The sequence below is a fragment of the Daucus carota genome, chromosome 4, assembly GCF_001625215.2.
Source record: "Daucus carota subsp. sativus chromosome 4, DH1 v3.0, whole genome shotgun sequence".
In the NCBI taxonomy this organism is placed as follows: Eukaryota; Viridiplantae; Streptophyta; class Magnoliopsida; order Apiales; family Apiaceae; genus Daucus; species Daucus carota.
Genome location: NC_030384.2, coordinates 3,002,122 through 3,023,922, shown reverse-complemented (window position 1 = coordinate 3,023,922; position 21,801 = coordinate 3,002,122). Strand labels below are relative to the sequence as shown.

Genomic DNA, 21,801 nt, shown 5'->3' with positions numbered 1-21,801 from the left:
AGACCAGATATTATGTTTGCAACATGTTTGTGTGCTAGGTTCCAAGCTGATCCTAAAGAATCACATCTTATAGCCGTCAAAAGAATCTTTAGATATCTTAAGGGTACACCTGGTTTAGGTATTTGGTACCCTAAGAATACTGGTTTTGACTTAACCGGCTATACAGATTCTGATTATGCAGGATGCAGGATTGATAGGAAAAGTACGTCTGGAAGCTGTCAATTTCTAGGACGTCGGTTGGTTTCCTGGTACAGCAAGAAGCAGCATTCAGTTTCTACTTCTACTGCTGAAGCTGAGTATATAGCTGCTGGAAGCTGCTGTGCTCAGATACTGTGGAGCAGAAACCAATTGAATGATTATGGGATTTCTGTCGACAAAATTCCAATATTTTGTGACAATACGAGTGCCATAGCCATTTCCAACAATCCGGTTCAACATTCCAGAACCAAGCATATAGATATCAGGTATCATTTTATTCGAGAACATGTCATGAATGGTACGGTGGTGTTACATTTTGTGCCCACGGCTGATCAAATCGCTGACATCTTCACTAAACCACTTGATGAATCCACTTTCTCTAAGTTGGTTTGTGAGCTAGGGATGTTAAATATGACATGATTCTCATTGTATATATTTTTAATATGCTTTATATATTGTTATATAATTTTGTGAATTTTCTGTGTATTTATAGGTATTTTATTAGATTTTATATGATTGTCTGTATATTATTTGATAATTATCTGTGTAATTATGCATATTTATATGTTTGCCTGTAATTTTCTAAATGCCTGATTACTCCCCTGTATTATTCTCTATGCATTTAGATAATTATTTGTATTTATTTTGTATTTTTCAAAATTAATTAAGCATAAATATTTGAATTTAAGTTAATTCATTTTTATGAATTAAAGTTAAGTTCATAAGTATTTATATTTAATTAAAGTTGAATTTTGCAAAATATATGTGTAATATATAATATTGTGTTCATATTAGATTTTTGATTTTAATTGCAAAATAGTTTATCTCCTTAAAGAAATCGAAAATCATATTTTATATATTTATTTCTATTTTAAGTTTGTTGCATGCTTGTAAAGTATTTCTGATTGGTATCTATGTTGTGAAACTAATATTGTGAATATTTATGTGATTTGTAAATATTCAAGTAATTGACGGTTGCAATAACTTTGTCGTCCATATCAGGGATAGACATTGGAATTGCTGGTTCTTTATTGAACCAAGTGCCTTCATAGGCATCTGAGGGAAACTTGGACACGTTGCCATCTAAAACGTCCTTGTCTACCCTACCGGAAGGAACATTTCCGGATCCCCAAAGGGATCTTTCACCCTTGAAGGTGAAAGGCAATCTACTCTGGTAGAGGATTCTTCTAAGAATCAAGTGCCTTAACAGGTATCTGAGGGGAACATAGGTTTCATGCCATTGAAAGGCCTATTGTCTACCCTCCCAGAATCAAACTCTGGATCCTTTAAAGGATTTACTACTCTCTGAAAGTAGTTGGCAACTTGTGGACTATGACTTGGATTTATCCGACGAGTCTGACGAGGATTGGGAATTACGAACTCCTATTGCACCACCAATGACCTTCCATGAGGAGGCAAAGGTGATCTTAATTGCAGGTACATCACACTTTGGAAGTTCAGGATTTGTGTGGAGTGAAACACTTACAGAACTTGTGAGTGACACCTTTACCCATAAACTGAGAGATATTTTGAGTGTCGAGTGATACACCTGCAGAATGTTTTTGTGAGACTCCCACTGTTTACCAAATTTAAACCTTATTGTTCAAAATTGGTATCTAAAATGTTTTATCTACGTGGATGCTTACTATGGTCAGTTTTTTCAAAACATGTTAAATGAAAACTTTTCTGATCACACTTTCTTTAATGATCAGGAGCTGCTTGGCAATGTGCAAGTAAATCTGCCGTCAATGGCATCCGGAGGACAATTTGTTCCTCCACTACCTTTGAACCCATCTCAGGGAACATTGGTAGTATATACAGGTACATCTGGAGCTATGAGTGAATCGAGTGATGAAAGGCAAACACCGAGCGATACACATGCACGAGAGGCTAGTGAAACAGCTTTGAGTGTACATGAGGTGAGTGCACACACTAACACAGCTCTTTTTGAGGAACAGATTGCAAGATTACAAGCTGAACTTGCAAGAATGATTGCGGAGAATGAAAGGTTGAAAGGTGCACAACTGGTCACCTTAGAGAAGAAAGTAGAGGAGGAGCCATCCAGTACTTACAGGGATGAGCTTAGAGCTGATATCCAGAGTTTAACTGTCGAGATGAGATCCAACCATGAGCTCTATATGTCTAAATTTGATGAAATCGACAGTAAACTGGATCAACTTCTCAGTAACTCCAAGTCTGATGATCCAACCTCCAGAGAGGATCCCTCAACTAAGGGGAGAATAGAGACAAGGGAGGAGAAGACAAAGGAAACAGCTCCAATCAAAGCAATAACGGGAACACTAACACCAATACTTCTGATTCTGCACCTGGCAGAGAAACTGAAAAGTCTAAAGGCAAGCAACCCATGCATCAACAGGAAGACAATTATGATGCCTTTCCTAAGGAAATGGATGATGATGATGTGTTTGATGCCACTTACTATCAGAATCAAGAAGATGGTGTATTTGATAAAGCTTATCTGTTCCAGACAGAAGAGGAAGCTGTAGATCTTGAACATGAAGAGTTGGTGAGAAAGTTCAAGATGGAAAATGAAGCTAGGAAGCGAAAGCTCAGGGACTTTCAGAAGCTCCTAGAAGACAAGCTGATTACTGAAGAAGAAATCAAGAAGGAAAAGCAGAAAATCTATGATGCTGCCTGTGTGCAGAAGAATCTTGATATTAAGCACAAAGTTGGTAAGAGTTGGGACATTGCACGGAGAATCATTAATGGACCTCAAAGGGAACCCTTCGACGACAAGAAGTTCATGTCTTTGATCTATGATCTAAGGGAGGTAAACCCTGATGAGGATTTATTTATGCATGCCCTATCTCTTGAACTGTGGTACATTACAGTTGCTGTCAGGAACTTGCTAGATGAATGGGAGCTTATCATTTATACCAGGAGGAACGGGACATTCAGACTCTCAGTTGAATTCTTAAAGTCATTTGCTGTAACTGAGCTCTGGGTGCTTCGTAACAAAGTTAAAAGAAGCTCTAATTTGAATGAACTCCTTCGAGACAAGCTGATGGAACATGCTGAATTCAATAGTCCTCAGATTGTCAAGAAACCTTATTGTCTAAAGTTCATCAATGACGACGTCATAAATACTGTGTATCTGAATGATGAAGCATTCCCAAAGTATCCTGTGAACCAACTGATTCTTGCATCTACTCTCCTACGAACCAAGGGATTCGCTTCGAAAGAAAAGGCTGATGCTGATAATGTAATAGCTGACTACTGTCTTCGGAATGGTATTTCTAAATACACAAGGAAGATGAAGCAAGTCAAGAAGACTCAGCCTGCTGACTTTCAGGAGGACCCGGTGGATCTGGAAGTAATGCACCAACTGGCTCTGGCTAACGAAAGGAAGAAACGTGGTGAAGCCACTACTGCAGAAAAGCCATCCAGGGAAGAACCTTCAACTCCTATTCTTCACAGTTCTGATACTGAAGAAGGAGAAGTTGATACTTAGATTATATAGGGTATTGTAATATATGTTCTAAATGAACACCCCTTTTGTAATCTACTTATTATGTTTGAATCTGGTAAATGTTTAATGAATACCAGAAACTTTTGCTATTTATCTTTCAATGTTTAATTCTTTGTCTTATCAGTTAGTTGAGTTATCCTCTCGATAATTTGCATGTTATGTTAACAAACAAATAGGGGGAGATTGAAAGGCATATGTTAAGCCTATTTGTATTTAAGAGGAATCAACTCAACTTTGATAAGAAAGCAAGTAAATAGCAAGTACTGTTATCCGGAATCCGTACGAAGAACGTCAAATGATTTATTGAAGATTTTATGTCAGAAGAATTTCAGGATGCTGCTGCAAACCACTGGAAGAAGCTCATTAATATGATCAAGCCTCAGTGTACAAATAATCTTTTGTAGCACGTCCAGAAGATCAGAAGGTATAAGGTTTAAATACTTTATTTATTCAGAAGATTCCATGTTGTGTCAACAAATGAAGATGAACTAAGAAGACGAGGAATCGACGAACAAGCCACCGCCTAATTGTTTAATTGACAAGGAATATTTAATTCAGCTAGTTACAGATGAACCAGACAGTACATTTGTGTATCAGCTCATCCGATTAAATATTCTGAGTCAAGAGAAGGTGGTCGTTCAATCAAGTCGAAGATCATAACTGTTTAAAGAAGACTGAAGACTCTGCTGAAGAAGAAAAATGATAATTAATTTTCTAATTAATTATTTCACTTCTCAAAATAATTATATTGGATGTGTAATTTATTTATTAAATTAATTCTATCTCGAATTAATTTAATTTATGAATTTATGCATTTAAAATAATTAAGTGAATATTAATTGGTTAATTAATTAAAGGGAAAATGGATTGTCTACTTGAAATACACAAGGAAAGACAATCTATTTGATTGTCTAGTTGAAAAACAAGAAGGAAAGACAATCTAATTGATTGTCTAAGTGTTTAACTACAAGGAAAGACAATCCAAGGCATTGTCTTGCTAAAACAAGCAAGGTAAGACAATCCAAAGGATTGTCTTACCGCCTGTTGCCCTCTCCTAGTGCGGCAAGACAATCCCCCAGATTGTCTTACCGCCTGTTCCACTCTCACAATGCGGCAAGACAATCATCCAGATTGTCTTACCGCCTATTGTCTTGCTTTGGTAGCTTGCAAGACAATCCTTGTGATTGTCTTGCCGATTGTAGAACAGTAAGACAATCTCCCAGATTGTCTTACCGCACTTCTCAATTGTCTTACCGACCCCTAGATTGTCTTGCCCACGGATTTCATTGTCTTACTAGTTGTAGACAATTAATTTAATTGTCTTACAAGGTCTAAAGTAGCAAGACAAAGTGCCAAATTGTCTTAGCAAGCTAGGGATTGTCTTTGCCACCATTGTCTTACTAGTTCAAGGGTTTTGCCTATAAATATGGCTCTCCCTCATTCATTTGTTGTTGTTCAAAGTATTGTAAAGCTTTCAAGTTGTGCTAAACTTGCTTTTCGTTAAATCCACAGTTTACTGTGCTTTGATCTTTCGGTTGTTTTGTTCCACTGAGTTAGAATACTTTCTGTCAAATTTATTCTACGAACTAGTGGACATTAAAACGAACCATATTAATTATATAACGACTTCCACATTGTTATATTAATTAATTAAAATCGGATTAACAATTTTATATTCAATCAGATTATTCCGCCGCGATTATTTTTAAGTGACGATTGTATTCAACCCCCCCCCCCCTTCTACAATCGTTCCAGGACCTAACAGTTGCTCACCCTTGCTATTCCTTTTTAACCATTACAGAAAAGCTTAGAGATGAATTGCTTGATTGAGATTGCGAGTATGGTTAAGGCTAAGCGAGGAGTCAGAGTTATAGAATATCCAGAAGACAAGTGGAATGTCCAGGGAGATTGTCAAGGTTGGTTCTAGATAGAATTGTATTGATGAGATTCAGTTGTAAGTCATAATTGAAATAGATTGACAGTGACTCTTCTTATCGAAGATGATCTGAGATTGTAAGACATTGTTTATTTATAGTGGTTGATTCTAATTTCAATACTATGACCTGGATGCGATCCTGTTTTTAGGGGGTTAAAGTGTTTTCTTTTAAATCTTTTATTAAAGTCTTCAAGTTTTAAATTCTTTGATTTTATTATTTTTTTTAGAAATACAAGTTTTCAAAAGTGTTTTAAAAATGGTTTTGTGTGGTGACGTCAGAATCCAGACCCCCGGATTCTCGGGATGTCACAGAGAAGGTCGAGAGGAACAGAATGAGAGTGGTGGTGGCACCAGACGCGCGCCGGCCGGGCTCCGGCCGGGCACCTAGGGGCGCGGAGCGGGAAAAGTGTATAGGCGGGAAATGAAAAGCTAGAGAGAAGGGAGAGCTTCTCAACTCATGTGCTCTTATATAGGCTAAGCTCATATCTGTTTTATATTTGTAGAATTGTCTGTTTCCTTATGTAAATACTCATGTGAATAATTATTGGTTTAATTTCAGGTGTTCCAACTCAACCAAATATATTCACTGTCCGCTGATGGTGATAAAACATTAAGGCACAAATGGACAATGGAGGAAGTAGAGCGAGCAGTGGAAGAGATTGACGAGGATGAGGAGAAGATAGACAATTTTCGGGATGCCAAATCTATTCAATGGATCTTGCCGGACCATGAAGATAGAATAGCTAGATTGGAGGCGACAATTGCCTCATCGTAGCCACACCCTGCCTCCCCAAAACAGTACTAGCAATATATATATATATATATATATATATATATATATATATATATATATATATATATATATATTACTAGCCTTAATTTTGATTACCATTATTTAAAAAAAAAAAAAAAAGCAGGGACAAGGCATATAAAGTCCGGAAGTGTCTTGCTCCTGAATCCTATATCAATGATGATGTTATTTACACATACATAAGGTAGTATAAGGTTTCTTCATGGATTTCTTTGTTTTTATATGTGCTCTACTAGGTACCATGTTGAGATTGCTATACAATGAAAAGACTCCACTCTATATAGCTTTAGATGTCGATTTTTTGTTTTGCACTAATTCCCAGTATCTTTCTTTGGTATCTTTCTTTATAGCTATCTGAAGAGGACAATATCTTCAGAAGATTTTCTTTTTATGGACAATTTTTTCTACCTAAAGCTGGTTGAAGTAATGAAAGAGGTAAAGATATTCTTGCATAACCTTACGTATGTATATATATTATATTATTTTGGGTAAAAGGTAACTTTAATACCCCGTTTGGCTTTCCTTATTTACAACTTATACGTTACTTATTTCGGAATTTTTTTTGTATTCACAAACTATTTTTGTAAAAAAAATATGTATGGGAGGTCTAAGATTCGTTATTTTGTAAAAATAAGTTACTTATTTCAGTAAAAAGTACAGTTTGACGTACTTTTTTCAAAAATAACTAACTTATTTCTGACAAATAAGAAATAAGTTATTTTTATTAAACTATGTAGTTTGGTTTAATATATCTGTAAGATTTGATTAGATACTGAAGGAATAACTTGGCTTAGTTGATTTGTAGCAAAGATCGGAGAAAAATTTAGCAAGAAATTTAAGATGTTGTGGAAGACAAACATATTTAAGTATTCATACATGCTTATTCCAATTTTCTAGGAGTAAGTTTTCAAAGCTAATTTTCACGATATTTATGCAACTTAAGAAAATTTTAATCTTAACTAGAAGTTCTATTATTTTTCCCCATACCCAATAAAAGGAAGTGTTAAATTTTTCTAACTTTCTTGTTTTTGTTTTTGTATCATACAGAAAACATCGGAGCTTGGTAATTATCTGCTTGCTTGCCGAGGAAGAAGGCGTGAGTCCAATGTTGCTTCATTTGGATTCATATGCATATCACCAGGCTACAAAAATTTCTGAACCAATTAAATGGTAAGAATAGTGAGACCCCTCGCCAACTAAATTGCAATTTTTCACTACCCCTCGCCAACTAAATTGTATTTTTCACTAATCTGCTTTCTTTACAAGAAAAACGTTAATCTGTTTGTAGGTTTTTGAAACAAAAGTGGAACAACCTAAAAGGAGAAAGTTCAGATTTTCCAACCGTTGACACAAAAACAGTTGAGGTTCCTCAAGAAACAAACGATTACGATTGTGGTCTGTTTGTTATGTATTTCATGAAGTTGTTTCTTAAACAAGCTCAAAAAAGATTCAAGATTCAAAATTTGGAAATGGTACTCTCTCTCTCTCTCTCTCTCTCTCTCTCTCTCTCTCTCTCTCTCTCTATTTTCGGGGCCTAATGTACACATGACATACTTTACAAACTTATGTATAGGAGATTCTTAAATTTTGGAGTCCTGGCGCAAATTTTGTTTGCCTATAGTCAGGGCCACCCCAATTTCTGAGTTTCATACACAAAATAGCAAAAACAAAATGTCTTAAGTTAACTGTGATCATATAAACAACCACAGAATTAGTACGGATAGTGTAATTTTTTGAAGGGAAGTGTGGAGATAAAGCATTGGAACTCTTTGGTTTAAAGTTTTACAGTCAAGACTAATTCATGGACATGAATACTTGCATGTGACAGACAGAAATCAACTTATCAAAGCTTTTGAAACAGTCTGCACAAGCTTCCAAAATCTAGGCTTCACCCACCTAAGCTAGATAGCCAAGAATAACATGTGTAAACAGTGTCAAAATCAACATATTGCGAGGGGTAAGAAATTCCTCAAATTGGAATTCTTTTGGTTTGTTGTATGAATAATAGTTTGGGATATACATACAGTTTGTTGTATGTACCATTTTGTTTTCCTAAATAGGTTTTCCTAAATAGGTTTGCATATTAGTTTACTTTGTGGAAATAGAATGCAGGTGGTTATATATGAACTGTGAACTGTGATTGGTTTTGAACTGTGTAAATATGATTGGTTTGCATATTAGTTTCCAATATGTAAAATATGTAATGCTTATATTATATGAATACCAGCTTATTTTGCACAGTTACTTACTATTATTTATTTTAATATAAAATATAATTTAGATAGATTTGTTGTGCATTTTGAAAAAAAAAGTGATTTTTGTATTACATAAAAAATCAAATAATTCAGAAATGAAAAATTAATATAAAAATAATATAAAATAATTATAAGAATAATGTTTGGATAGATAGATTATACCCGTGATAAGATTATGAATATTTTAAACATAATAAATTATTTTTTAAACACTAATACTCATATATCGTTTTAAATGCAATATTGTAAAAATTGATGATTAATATTAATTTATAAATAAATGGAAGCATGCTTAATGAGAAGGATAATCAAATACATTACTAAATAACTTAATTAATTTAAAAATTTTACATAACCTCTAACCCTCCCTTTCTCTAAGGGCGGATAATCATTAATTCTTCCCCTAACAATCGTTCCCTCCTCTAAGCGTGGATAATCATACATTCTTTCCCTCACATTCTTCCCCTCCTCTAAGCGCGGAAAACCACACATTCTTTCCCCAACAGGCAATGTAACTCTCTTATCAAACAATCCACGTTCAACATAACAAGTTGTGATAGGATCACCACCTCTCCGTCGCCACTCCAACTCTCTTTCCTCCCACATCTCTCTCCTCACTTCCGCCTCCAATTCCCGCCTCCTGGCTAGTGCTTCCTCCTCTAAAATCGCTCTCTGAATCCTCTCCTTCTCCAACTGTGTCTCCAACATTGCTTCCCGAGTCCCAACAAAGTGATTGTAAAGCCAGCATTGTAACCCTCAACATCACCTGACAAATATGACCGATCAGCAATTTAATAAGATAATTTTAACAATATAAGTACATGCAGTTACAAACAACTATATAGACATTGATTTGGTAGTTGAGTGAAATAAGTTTAATTTGAGGACTGAGAACCACTTGATCTTCGCTCATAGAAACCTCGAAACACAACATCCTCAACATCACCTGACAAATATGACCGACCAGCAATTTAATAAGATAATTGTAACAATATAAGTACATGCAGTTACAAATAACTATACAGACATTGATTTGGTAGTTGAGTGAAATAAGTATAATTTTAGGACTGAGAACCACTTGATCTTCGCTCATAGAAACCTCGAAACACAACATCCATGTCTACCCGAAGAGATTATTAACTAATGGATTAAGTATATGAGATATTCATCCGAAATATCCGTATTTGTATTTGAGAAAAAACGGACTCTGTAAATACATTATTTATTTTAAGTTTTTTCAAATAATAATATGTAATTCATACCTAAAAAATAACCTTTTTATGAGACTTGTACCTAAACAAATAAAAAATATATTATTTATTAATTTAAGAAGTACGGATACGGATATTAATCCATTAGAACCATATTCAAAGAAAGGATTTTAAGAAGGTACCTATTTTTCAATTATTATTATTCATTTATTCTGTAAATATCTAAAATAATAAAAAATAAAGAAAAATGGGAAATCAAAATTACGACAATAATAATGGAGTCGTAACGACCCGTGTAGAATGTTAAAGGACCCCGTGTTCGAAATTATATTAATTTTCATTTCTCTCATTTATTAAATATTATTATTCATTTATTCCATAAGTGTCAGTATTTAATAATAAAAATAAAGAAAAATGAAAAATCAAAATTATGACAATAATAACGCAGTCGTAAAGACCCGTATAGAGTGTTAGTGGGGCCCGTGTTTGAAATTAATATAATTATTATTTTCCCATTTTTTAATTGTTTTTATTCATTTATTCCGTAAATATTCATATTTAATAATAAAAAATAAAGAATAATGGAAAATCAAAATTACAACAATAATAATGGAGTCAACGACCCATATCGAATGTTACAATTTCCATCAACTAAGTTAAAGACATTGAAATTGAAGCAATTGAAAAGGGGATAATTATCTGTACATAAAATAATTTAATGGGTCATCAAGAAATAGCAAGATAACACACACTCACAAAGAAGCAAAAACCAATGTAAAACTATCACATAGAATATATAATAATTCTTTGAAGACTTTCATCAAACACTTAATATACCAAATATATTATTTATCATCAACCAAGATATTCACTTACAAGAAAAGATTAAACAAAATTGGAAACCAGGGGAAAAATTAACAGACCCGAATCCTATGCTTCCACTTAACATATCTAAAAGAAGAAGTTCCCTGGTATAAAATTTCCTAATCTAAATACTCAAACTAACTACACTAGCAAGGCAAAAAGCTCAAAACTTTATATACCCAAGTACTCAAAATATCATCTAATCCCAGACAGAACTCGTTTCAGTCAAGATCCCATCCCTGTTATCACTCCAAACTACCCAAAGAGGCCAATTACGTTAATAGAATGAGGTAAGTGCTAAGGACTTAAGGATTGATAATAATCATAAATACAATCATTTACATCTACATATACATACCAAATATCATATACACAATCAATTAAACAGAGAGAGGGAGACGGAGAGGTGCATAGCGAGGGAAAGGAATTCAAAATTCAAATATTCTCTGGAATTCGGGTGTTCCTTTCTAATTAAGGGATGTTATAAAGATTGGGGTGTCGAAATTAATACTATACCTATTAAGTTATGGGGGTGTTCTTTTCGTATTCCAACGTAACTTTCGAGTTTTTATTACGTAGACACCACTCGACACACATTTCTAGTTGATATGTTTTGGTAGCCTACTTGCAACTCTGTACTTTAAATTTTATGAAACTATTGATAAATGAAATAAATTTTATTACTATTTTTTTTAAAGAATGGTTTCTTTTTTTATCTAAAAAACCTTATACCATACAGTGGGAAACCGAAAATAAAAATAAATTACAAGAGATTAGTGAGAAACCCAAAAACCTTATACCATACTATTATTTCGATTAATGATAAAAAATTTCATGAATTTTAATTTTACACTCACTTCATACAGTATTACCCCGTGGTACTACGTATATAGTATTGCCCCATGGCACTACCACTCTATGAACCAACACCCACTCATTATAATTTTTATTTGCAAGAAACGCCCATATATTTTGAAATTTATCTCGAACATTTTTCCATTTCTCAATTTGATGTAATTTAAATAATATATATATATATATATATATATATATATATATATATATATATATATATATATATATATATATATATATATATAGTTAAGTTCAGTGGAGTCCACTTTTTTGTGGAGTCCTGGAGTCCACATATGTTCCGCAATCTAAATTAAGCATAATATAATGTTTTATAAATTATGTTTTATGAAAATTGACTACTTTCATCATAATTCTTTAAATTATACATATTTTGCTAGTAAAATCATAACAAAACATATTGTTCTGCAATACATGTTCATTGTGCAGAACATGTATGTTTATTTTGCAGAACATACATAATTTTCATGATTTTCAATGAATTAGTTGTTTTCACAGAGTATATATATTGCAAAACAACACGTTTTATAAATTTTTGATTATAAAATATGTTATATTTTGTTAAATTACCCGAAAATCAGCAATTTAATATGTATAATATGTATTTATGTATAATATATAATATATAAAATATAATAAACAAAATTCAGGTATTTCTCGGGTTTCGGGTTCGGCTCGGGTTTTGATCGGGTTTCTCTTTCTCTTTTTTTTCTAAAGACAGTGATGTGGTGATATGGTGATGTGCGTAATTGCAACTGTAATATTGAGTGTTTTATTATTTTAAGTTTAATATATATAAATCAAAAATTATTTAAATTTTAGTAATTTTATTTGTAATTAATTTAATAGACGTTGAAAAATTGTTTGCCAGGTCGATAATTTTCCTCTAACAAATTAAATTACGCACTAAAATTAGATTATGTAGTTAATTGTACCATGATTTGGGTAAGTGACCAATTTGAGTTCATTTTGAATTCAGTGACCATCTTGATATATTGAGCCGACTTAAGTGACCATCAAGATAATTAACCCTTACATATAATCAAATTACCAACACACACTTTTGATCTTTAATATCTTTAATTTTATATTAGTATTAAATATAAAAACTTTATTGCATTAAAGTACTCATAAATACAAATCCAAGATGATTCATGACTATATTTAGTCTTATAAATTAGGCGTAAATTAGTAATTTGTCTCGTATCATGAACAATCCGATATATGAAACGAAAACGTAAATTGAGACGAAGGGAGTACTATATTTTTGTTTACTCGGGAAGAAACGACGACGACATGCAACGATTTGACATCCGCTCAGAGGACACGGCTCAATGAGAACTGCTAATACACCTTTTTATCTTCTTTTCACTTTCTCTCTTACTTCATCTCTTTCATATCTGCGTTTCGGGTTTGGGTTTCTCCGACTGTGTTTCCATTAATTAGTAATGGGTATTTTGGTTTTAGAGATTTTTCTTTGTGTCTTTCCAGTTATAATCGTTCTTGCAGTGTGTGTTAGAAGGCCCGTATTCCAAGATTATCAGCCCCACGAGCACTCGCCACAACCACCATTACAGCCACTAAAGGAATCACCACAGCCACCATGAGCACTCCGGATCAAGTTAATCACTACAATGAAGGAAGAGCACTCGCCACAACTACCATCACAGCCACAACCACCATCACAGCTACTAGAGGAATCACCACAACCACCAAGAGCACTCCGGATCAAGTTAATTCCTACAATGAAGAAAGAGCACTCGCCACAACCACCATCACAGCCACAACCACCATCACAGCCACAACCCCGGATCAAGTTAATCCCTGCAATGAAGAAACCGGTTAGGGGGTTTACGGAGGTATAAACCTGATACTGATTGTTTGTTTGCTATATGTTTGTATATTATGTTTGCATTTAGGAACGCTAGAAACATATTATGTTTGCGAGTGCGTCACGGGTTGTTGCTGATGAGAATAGATATATTGTAGACATGGGAGAGGCAAGAGACCCAGGCTCAGGCATGTGAGAGGCTGCCATAGTGGGATATATTGTAGGTTTGTCTTGATCTAATAGCAACCAACTATTATATGGTTGGTGGTTAATAGATCAACTTTTGCGGGGTTAATAGTTTTAGAACTTGTTTATGCTTTGTATTTAAGTATGTACTAACTTCTCTTCTTGTTGTATCATCAGGATTTTATCGCTTGTTGTAACCCTGAAGTCAATCTTCCGACAGTTCTTTTGTTTGTTTGCAGTGGTACCTCGTATTATTATAAGTATGCGGTTTTTGTTTCATATATCTAGTAATGACAATTATTTCTTATTTAAGGAAAGTGAGTGTCATTATTAGGGATGGCAATAATGTTCTATATTATTTACACCTTTTTTGGGACACAGTTTTCACTTGTTCAAACGTATATATTTTCATCAGCAACTATATATGTACATTGGACTGTCGTACCAGCAACTATATATGGTGTTGATCTTCGTAAACTTCATACTTGACATATATAGGACTCCATTTGTTTTAGAGTTCCACACGTGCCTTGGCACAAATTTGTTTGGCATAAACTTCAAATTGCAAGATATGCCCACCGTGAATGGGCTCTTTGTCATGGCCGCTTACTGATGCAGCGTCTGGCCTCGTTTGGGATTTAATTTGCTTTAGCATTGCTACCCGTGTGCAGGTGGTCTGGAAAGCATAAACCATATATGTTTATCACTTGTCATTACAACTTTAATGTGCTTTAGAAGCTGGCTTCTCTTATAGATCTCACAGTTAATGCCACATCTTAGAATGTTCTTCTACTTTCTTGGTGCAGCATCACTGTTACTAATTGCTCACGTCTTTATTTATCACATACGGAGGGATATTAATGCTATAGTTCAGGGAAAAGGCCGCACCAAATTATACAAATTATGATAAAATGTATGAGAAAGTCTGGTAAGCTGGGGAGGGGTAGCGCCGTGGACACATACATATGAATGATTCTGAGTCTCTCAGTTTGTTCCTCTCTATAGATGTACTGCCAGACGCATATTTGAGTGGGTGTTTGTGTTACATATCTGTATTAGCATTTCAAGTCTTTTAGTTTTATAGTACTGTGTCTCTGAAAAAGTAATTATTTTGTGCTACCAAGCGATGCATCTACATTGTCGCTAATGCCTATCTATATGTCGCAAAGTTAATATGACTATTCTTTAATGCTTCTTGTTTTTCTTTGCAGAGATGCAGCCTCAATCACCACACGCCAGCCTAGAGGAACTGTTTAGCCTCGAGGAACTTATTTAGCCTCCAGGAGCCTCGAGGAACTTGTTTAGGTATTTAGTTCCTCTTACGTAAATATGCACATTGTGCTATGCTATGGAAGGTTGATGAAGTGCTTATAGGTATCGTTTATCGGTATATAATTTAATATCATAATTATGTATTTGAAATGTTACCACATGCAGATGCAATATCATTGATTTGATTGAGATATTCAGCAAGGCCGCAAAAACAGAACTGAAATATAGAAAAAAAAATTAACACTAGTCATAGCACACAGTCATAACATTCCCCCCGGGAGACTTAAATCCTCAAATGTATCACAGCTAGAACATTCTATGTACAAGACAAATGGACTTGATTCCACGCTAAACTTCGGTGTCTGTTTGCATCCCCTGTCAAAATGTTCTTCATGAACTTCAGCCAGCCGCTTCCGAATTAACTCCACAGTAACCTACAAATGAATAGCCAAGCAACGTACATGTCAGAATCCAACCTAAAATATTACTACATTTGTGATCAAGTGTCCAACAACTGAGGACTAATCTTAACAAATTTAGGGATCAAAAGAATAAAGAGCAGGACCTCTTCCCCTCGGAGTAGTCTAAGTTCACAAGCAGTGCAATAAACACAGATTTCACAAAATCAGAAGAAATCATATTTCTTTTTACTGTGTCCTACCAGGAACTTCTTTATGGATCTACAATTACGGAGCTGAGATTGATTTGTGGTTTTTCAACATTGCCTTAAATAATGCGTCCATCACAATTCTGACTTTTGGAAGAGAGTTTACTGCCATTGAAACTAAACAGGGCTTTATATACTACCTAATATTCATTCAACTCTAATGACTAAACTACCCTTGTCATTTATTCCTCAATAGGGTGTTTAGCTACAAAGTTGGGGTGTACTTGATATAGGAGGGTTGGAGGGGGGGTAGATAATATTGGGGTGTTCATCCAGAAATTTGTCAAAGAAGACTTCCTTTCAACAAAATATTTGTGGCTCTTAGGTAAATCAAACATATGTTAAAACAGGAAGTCCTTAGTCAAACTGTGGTTCCATACATGACATCGTCTCTCAAGACTTTTTCCGTGTGATCCCTCCTAAATACAAGCATGCATAGCAGGCTTATGTCACCAACTGCAGGCTTTTGTGCTACCAAGTGATGCATCTACATTGTTGCTAATGCTTCTTGTTATTTTCGGCAGAGAATTCACCACCAAAAAAGCTAATATGACTACTATTTTTTAATGCTTCTTGTTTTTTTTTTGCAGAGATGCAGCCTCAATCACCACACACCAGCCTCGAGGAAATGTTTGGCCTCGAGGAATTTGTATAGGTTTTAGTTCCTCTTATGTTATATAATTTTATATTAGCCTCCATGAATATGATTTTGTATAATCTGTTTTGAGCTATGTAACTCCAATGCAACGGAGGGCCTTGTGAAGGGCCGAAATGTATTTGACTTATATAGCTTTTTAATTTTTGGATGGAGGTATTTGTAAGTAACTACTTGAGTACTTAGAGTTATAACAAGAGTACACTTGTACACTTTCTTGATTTTCTTTGCTTGTCAACCAGTTGTGAATCTGTGTATGTTTTTGTAGCTGAGAATGTGTGTGTGTAACAAATATTAGTAACCCAGCTCAATGTAAGTTAGCATCGATTGAGGTTGTTAATTCTTAGTTTTAACAGCCTTCGACCTCAACGAGGTCTAACAAATAGCTGGTGTGTCTCCCAGCTCTAAATGTTTCGAGCTCGATGCTATAATCGAGGTCAAAACCCGCTTGATTTTTGCCGCTTTTTCAGCTGTTTTGTTCGACTTTGTCAAGACCAAAGAACCAGCTGAGGTAGTGCTCTGTATCATTCGATCCTGACAATATGAACTGCCTTTGTTCGACTTTGTGGAGGTTTGAAATGGCTTGAAAAGCTGGCTGGGTTCAAGTGTAATAAAATGCAGGCGCGATAACTTCGAGACTTGAAGTCGATGAACTTAAACCTCCAGGTTTGTCGAGCTTGGTGGTACACCTGCGTTTCTTGTTCCCAGGACGACTTTAATAAACTCAAAAGCCTTGCCCAACTCGAAAACACTCAAGGCTTGCCTTCATAGGGTGTTTCGCTGATCGTGTTCGAGCTTCTGGTTATTTTTAATAATTAAAAATAATTGAATCTATACCAAAATAAAATAAAAGTTTGAGTGTTCTATTGTTGATTGATGTTGTACATGGATTTCAAATTGGGCCTTGGGTTGTATTTAGCCTTACGGCCCAATTAATTCTTTAAAAATACGGCCCAATTAATTTTCCTAAATGGAGGTGTTTTCGTGCCATAGTTTCACAGCCACAACTGAAAATCCGAAAGAAAAAAAGTCTAATATTGGGGTGCAAATAATATTGGGGTGTTTTTACAAAATATAAGATCACGTAATTTAAGCTTTATTAAAATCCAACAAATAACAATTTTCGATAATCAAATACACCATATTCACGTGCTTTAGGAAAAAAGAAAAAGAAAAAGAAAAAGGAAAGGGTCTGAACCTTGGCAAACACACTACTTATTCAATTTTTTCCAACAATTTTCTTTCAATAATGTCACACGCAATTACCATTTTCAAATTAAAACATATTACATTATTTATTTTTCTTTATTAAAATATCTTAATATTGGAAAAATTCGGATATGTCATTATTTATTTATTTAGAAATTTATTTTAATATTTCAATCGAAACATAATACTTATATACCTATTATTTTCCAAAAATAACATCAACTCTTTCTGACACAAACAATTTTTTTAAATAATATGATATATTAATTATTCTATTTTTTAAAACAAAATCTCCTCCTTTTTCATAAAATTATTTGTAAAGAATTTGAAACTCGCTGATTACATATTTAAATTTTATATTTAACACACTAATATATATCTTTAGGTTAGAATAAAAAAATAAATATTAATATAAAAATTAAATTAATAATTATGAATATTATATTCTATATATAATAGAAATAAGGATTCAGGAGTAGGAATGATGAATTTCAATTATAGATCTTAATTTAAAATTAAATTCGTGTAAAAATAATTTAAATTAATATAAATAAAATAAATGTGTTTTGATGTTAATTTTCTGATAAAATCCTATTTTTCCAAAAATAACATCAAATCCTTTCTCAATTCAAACACACTATTTATTCAATTTTTTCCAACAATCTTCTTTCAATAATATCACATGCAATTATCATTTTCAAATTAGACATATTGCATTAATTATTTATTTTTATTAAAATATCTTAATTTTGAAAAAATTTGGATAAGTCATTATTTATTTATTTAAAAATCTACTTTAATATTTATTTATTTAAAAAAGTTTACTATTTCAAAAAATATATTTATTTTTATAATTTAATAATTTAAATATTTAAATATATAATAAAATAATAGTTATTAAAATTCTGTACATCACGGGGTCGAAACATTAAAAGTTTGATTATTCGGTTAACTTTTATTAGTCTGTTAACTTTTTTCAATCAAAACACATTACTTATCTATTTTTTAATAAAATTTATTAATTTTTCAAAAATAATATGGGCAATTACCTTTTTTAGTTAAAATGTATTAAATTTTCTATTATTTCTTCACTAAAATCTTTCATAATTTTAATTATACACGCCTAAAACAGAAGATTATATTTTTATTATATAATAGTCGAAACATTAATAATTTTGGTTTTCGGTACTTAGATTTTGGATGTTCGATACTTAAGTCAAATATTTTTTTCAAATTAGAACATATTTAATTAAAATATAATACCTTTTAATCAAAACATAATAATTTTTATTATTAATAAATTATTTATAATCTTATTATTTTAAAATTGTTATAGAACTAAAAACGGGAGTGAGCGATTCGTGCTTTGGACTGGTCTCGGTGCGAGATGCCTACGTATCTTCTGCGTGGAGAAGAATCAAGTCCAAAACGTAGTTCTAGTTATGAGGGGTAGAGCCCTTTATATAGGCGCTTCGGAGTCAGAAGTGGGACGGAAGTACGATTCCGTGTATAAGTCTTCTTATCGAAGTATGCCTCGAAGCAAGAGATAAGATAGAACTCTTATCCTCTTGTTGTTGACGTTTATCCGAACTCCTGAATATTTATCTGCTAGAATCAGGTGTATTATAGAACTTGTATTTGTAACCGGACCTACAGTTGGGCCTCTATTAATTAATTACGAAATTAATATCTAAGAGTCTCAGGCCCTATTTAACTGGGCTTTAGTATTCTTGGGCTTTTAATATCCAATAATAATTAAATATTATTTCTGACCCATATCATTTGCCCCCCAACTTTCGACAAGTTTCGTAGAAACTTTTCAAAAGTTGTTGAGACCTTATCGGCTTTCCGAGCTTCATTCATTACGCGAGAAAGCTAACTTCTGCCAATTCTTATCACCCAAGGTCTGAAGTTCCATAAATAGCGCAAGGATCTCACCGATCTTGGCTACTTTGAGATAATTCGAGAGATGATTTGAATTGACTGTATAGTAAAGATAGCTCTGTTTCGCATCCTTCGGGATTGCATTTCATTTTTTATTGGAATATCAGAAGATACGAGTCCTTTTTATTTGCACAACAATTATCCTTTTCAGATGTATGCTAGTAATGGTGCTCTCGAGCATTTCCGTATTTTTCCAGGGCTTAATTCAATTAAATTGGAATTTCTGCGATTAAATTCCAATTTTCTAGAATTTTTTGAGCCTTTAAAGAATTTTCAAAATATTTTTTGAAATTAAAATCCCAATCTTACTATTTTTCCTGATTTTTCAGGAATTTTTCTTGTATTTTTCCAATTTCTAGGAATTCTCAGAATTTAATTAAAGAATTAAATAAATTCTTTAATTGACCAAACCACCTTTGAGTGGTAAGTGTCTTATGGGCGTGCCTGACCACGCCAAGGAGACGCGTCCACTACCACGCCTAGGAGACGTGTCTCCTGGGCGTGGTTGCATTAAGCCTGCCAAGGCTGGACAGTTAGTTGCTTCCTTGGCGTGCCTAGGCGCGCCAAGGAGGCTTGTTGTTTGCCACGCCTAGGAGACATGTCTCCTGGGCGTGGATAAGTCGAGCCAACCGTGGCTGAGTTTTATGATGCTCCCTTGGCGTGCCTAGCCACGCCAAGCAGGCATATTATCTACCGCGCCTAGGGGACATGCTTCCTAGGCGTGGGATGTTGATGCCTATCCAGACTCGACAAGTTGATGCTTCCTTGGCGTGCTTGTGCACGTCAAGGAGGCGTTTCTGGTAGCACGTCTAGGAGACGTGCCTCCTGGGCGTGGATAAGTAAAGCTTGTCCCGACTGAATAAGATGATGCTTCCTTGGCGTGCCTAGCCACGCCAAGGAGGCACGTAGTTTGGCAAGCCGAGGAGATATGTCTCCTGGGCGTGGGTTGGTGATGCCCGTCACCGGTTTAAGAAGTTGTTGCTCTCTAGGCGTGCTTTGCCCCGCCTAGGAAACATAGTTTTTATCCACGTCAAGGAATGGGTAGTCATTTTATTTCCTTAACGGAATTATCATTTATTTATTTAAAACAAACGATGTTTTCACTCAACAAGTGAATGTGTCCTAGGCGTCGCATGCCCCGCCAAGGAGACAGCAAGCGTAACACGCGTAGAAGACATACTTAGGAGTACTGTCGTGTCATATGTTGTGGGCCTTAGTCTATAAACTTGTCAGGCCTATATTTTGAATTATTCTTTTATTTTTGTGAGTGTCTTCACGAATTCTCGAGACCCTTCTAGAATAGGTTCAAATCATGGGCTTCCCGCCTGTGACACGGGTTTGTGACCGGCCCAAAGCCCACGTAACCGGTAGCAACCTGTTTATTTTAGGGTTTACCGGCAAGTGAACCGGGTGTGGTTTGCCTATATAATGAGTGACTGAGAGTTCATTTCTCATTTCACTCAAAAGTTTCCAAGTTTAAGTGCTAGAAAACCCTCCCAAACACTCTTAAAATTCTCTAGTTTCTCGGCGAACTTTTAGGCGTATCTCCGGCAATCTTCAAACCATTTCCAGATTCCGGTGATATTCAAGGCATTTCCCAGTTTTCCGGGCGATCTTCAAAGATTTCCCAGGTTCCGATTAATCTTCATCTCTTCTTCATCAGTTTCTGGGTTTTCTGTCTTCATTCCTTTGAAGATCAATGGCGGATTCTTCATCCTCTCAGCAATCCCAGCTTTCACAGCAACCCTCGGCTCGTTCGCGCACAAACCGAGGTAAAAAATCCCTCGTTCATGCTAGTGTTGTTTGTCTTAGAGATTTACTAAGCGAGTTTGGTCAAGCCTTTCCCAATTTGCTTCACCTAGATGCTTATAAATATCCTTCTAAATACGATCAGAAGGACGTTGATGCCATTGCGTATCTTTTTGGCATCAACGGACCTTATCGGGCCGTGGCTCCAGGCCCAAACGATCGAGCCTGTTACCCTAAACCTGGGGCCATAAGAATTTACAAAGAAACCTTTTATGCTGGGTTTAGGTTACCCCCTCCTGAGTTTGTTTTTAGGTTGTTGGCCGAGGCCCGTGTCTGCCCAACTCAACTCCAGCCCAATGGCTGGAAGTTTATATATTGTTTTCTAGTCCAATGTAGAAAGCACGGTATCGAGCCCAGCGTGTCGGTCTTTAGATACCTGTTTAAGTTTGTGAATGCGCCCAACGACGAGGGTTGGGTCAAGATCCAGTACCGGTCCTTGGCCCGTAGTATATTTGCGTCGAGTACGGCCCCAGATTCCCTACCCCACTGGAAGAAGCAATGGTTCTACCTATATTTAGATGATGGGAACTGGGCCGACTACTTTTATTCGGACTTTAGCAGAGCCGAAGATGGGCCTGTTAGGTCCTTGA

At 34.8% G+C, this 21,801-nt stretch overlaps 1 long non-coding RNA gene across 1 annotated transcript; it reads left to right on the top strand.

The window, feature by feature from the left end:
- The first annotated feature begins 7,515 nt into the window (after window positions 1-7,515).
- On the top strand, window positions 7,516-8,445 carry LOC135152027 (uncharacterized). Its single transcript, XR_010291106.1, has 3 exons — window positions 7,516-7,605; window positions 7,724-7,907; window positions 8,264-8,445. It is a non-coding gene; the product is annotated as an uncharacterized LOC135152027 (long non-coding RNA).
- The last annotated feature ends 13,356 nt before the right edge of the window (window positions 8,446-21,801 follow it).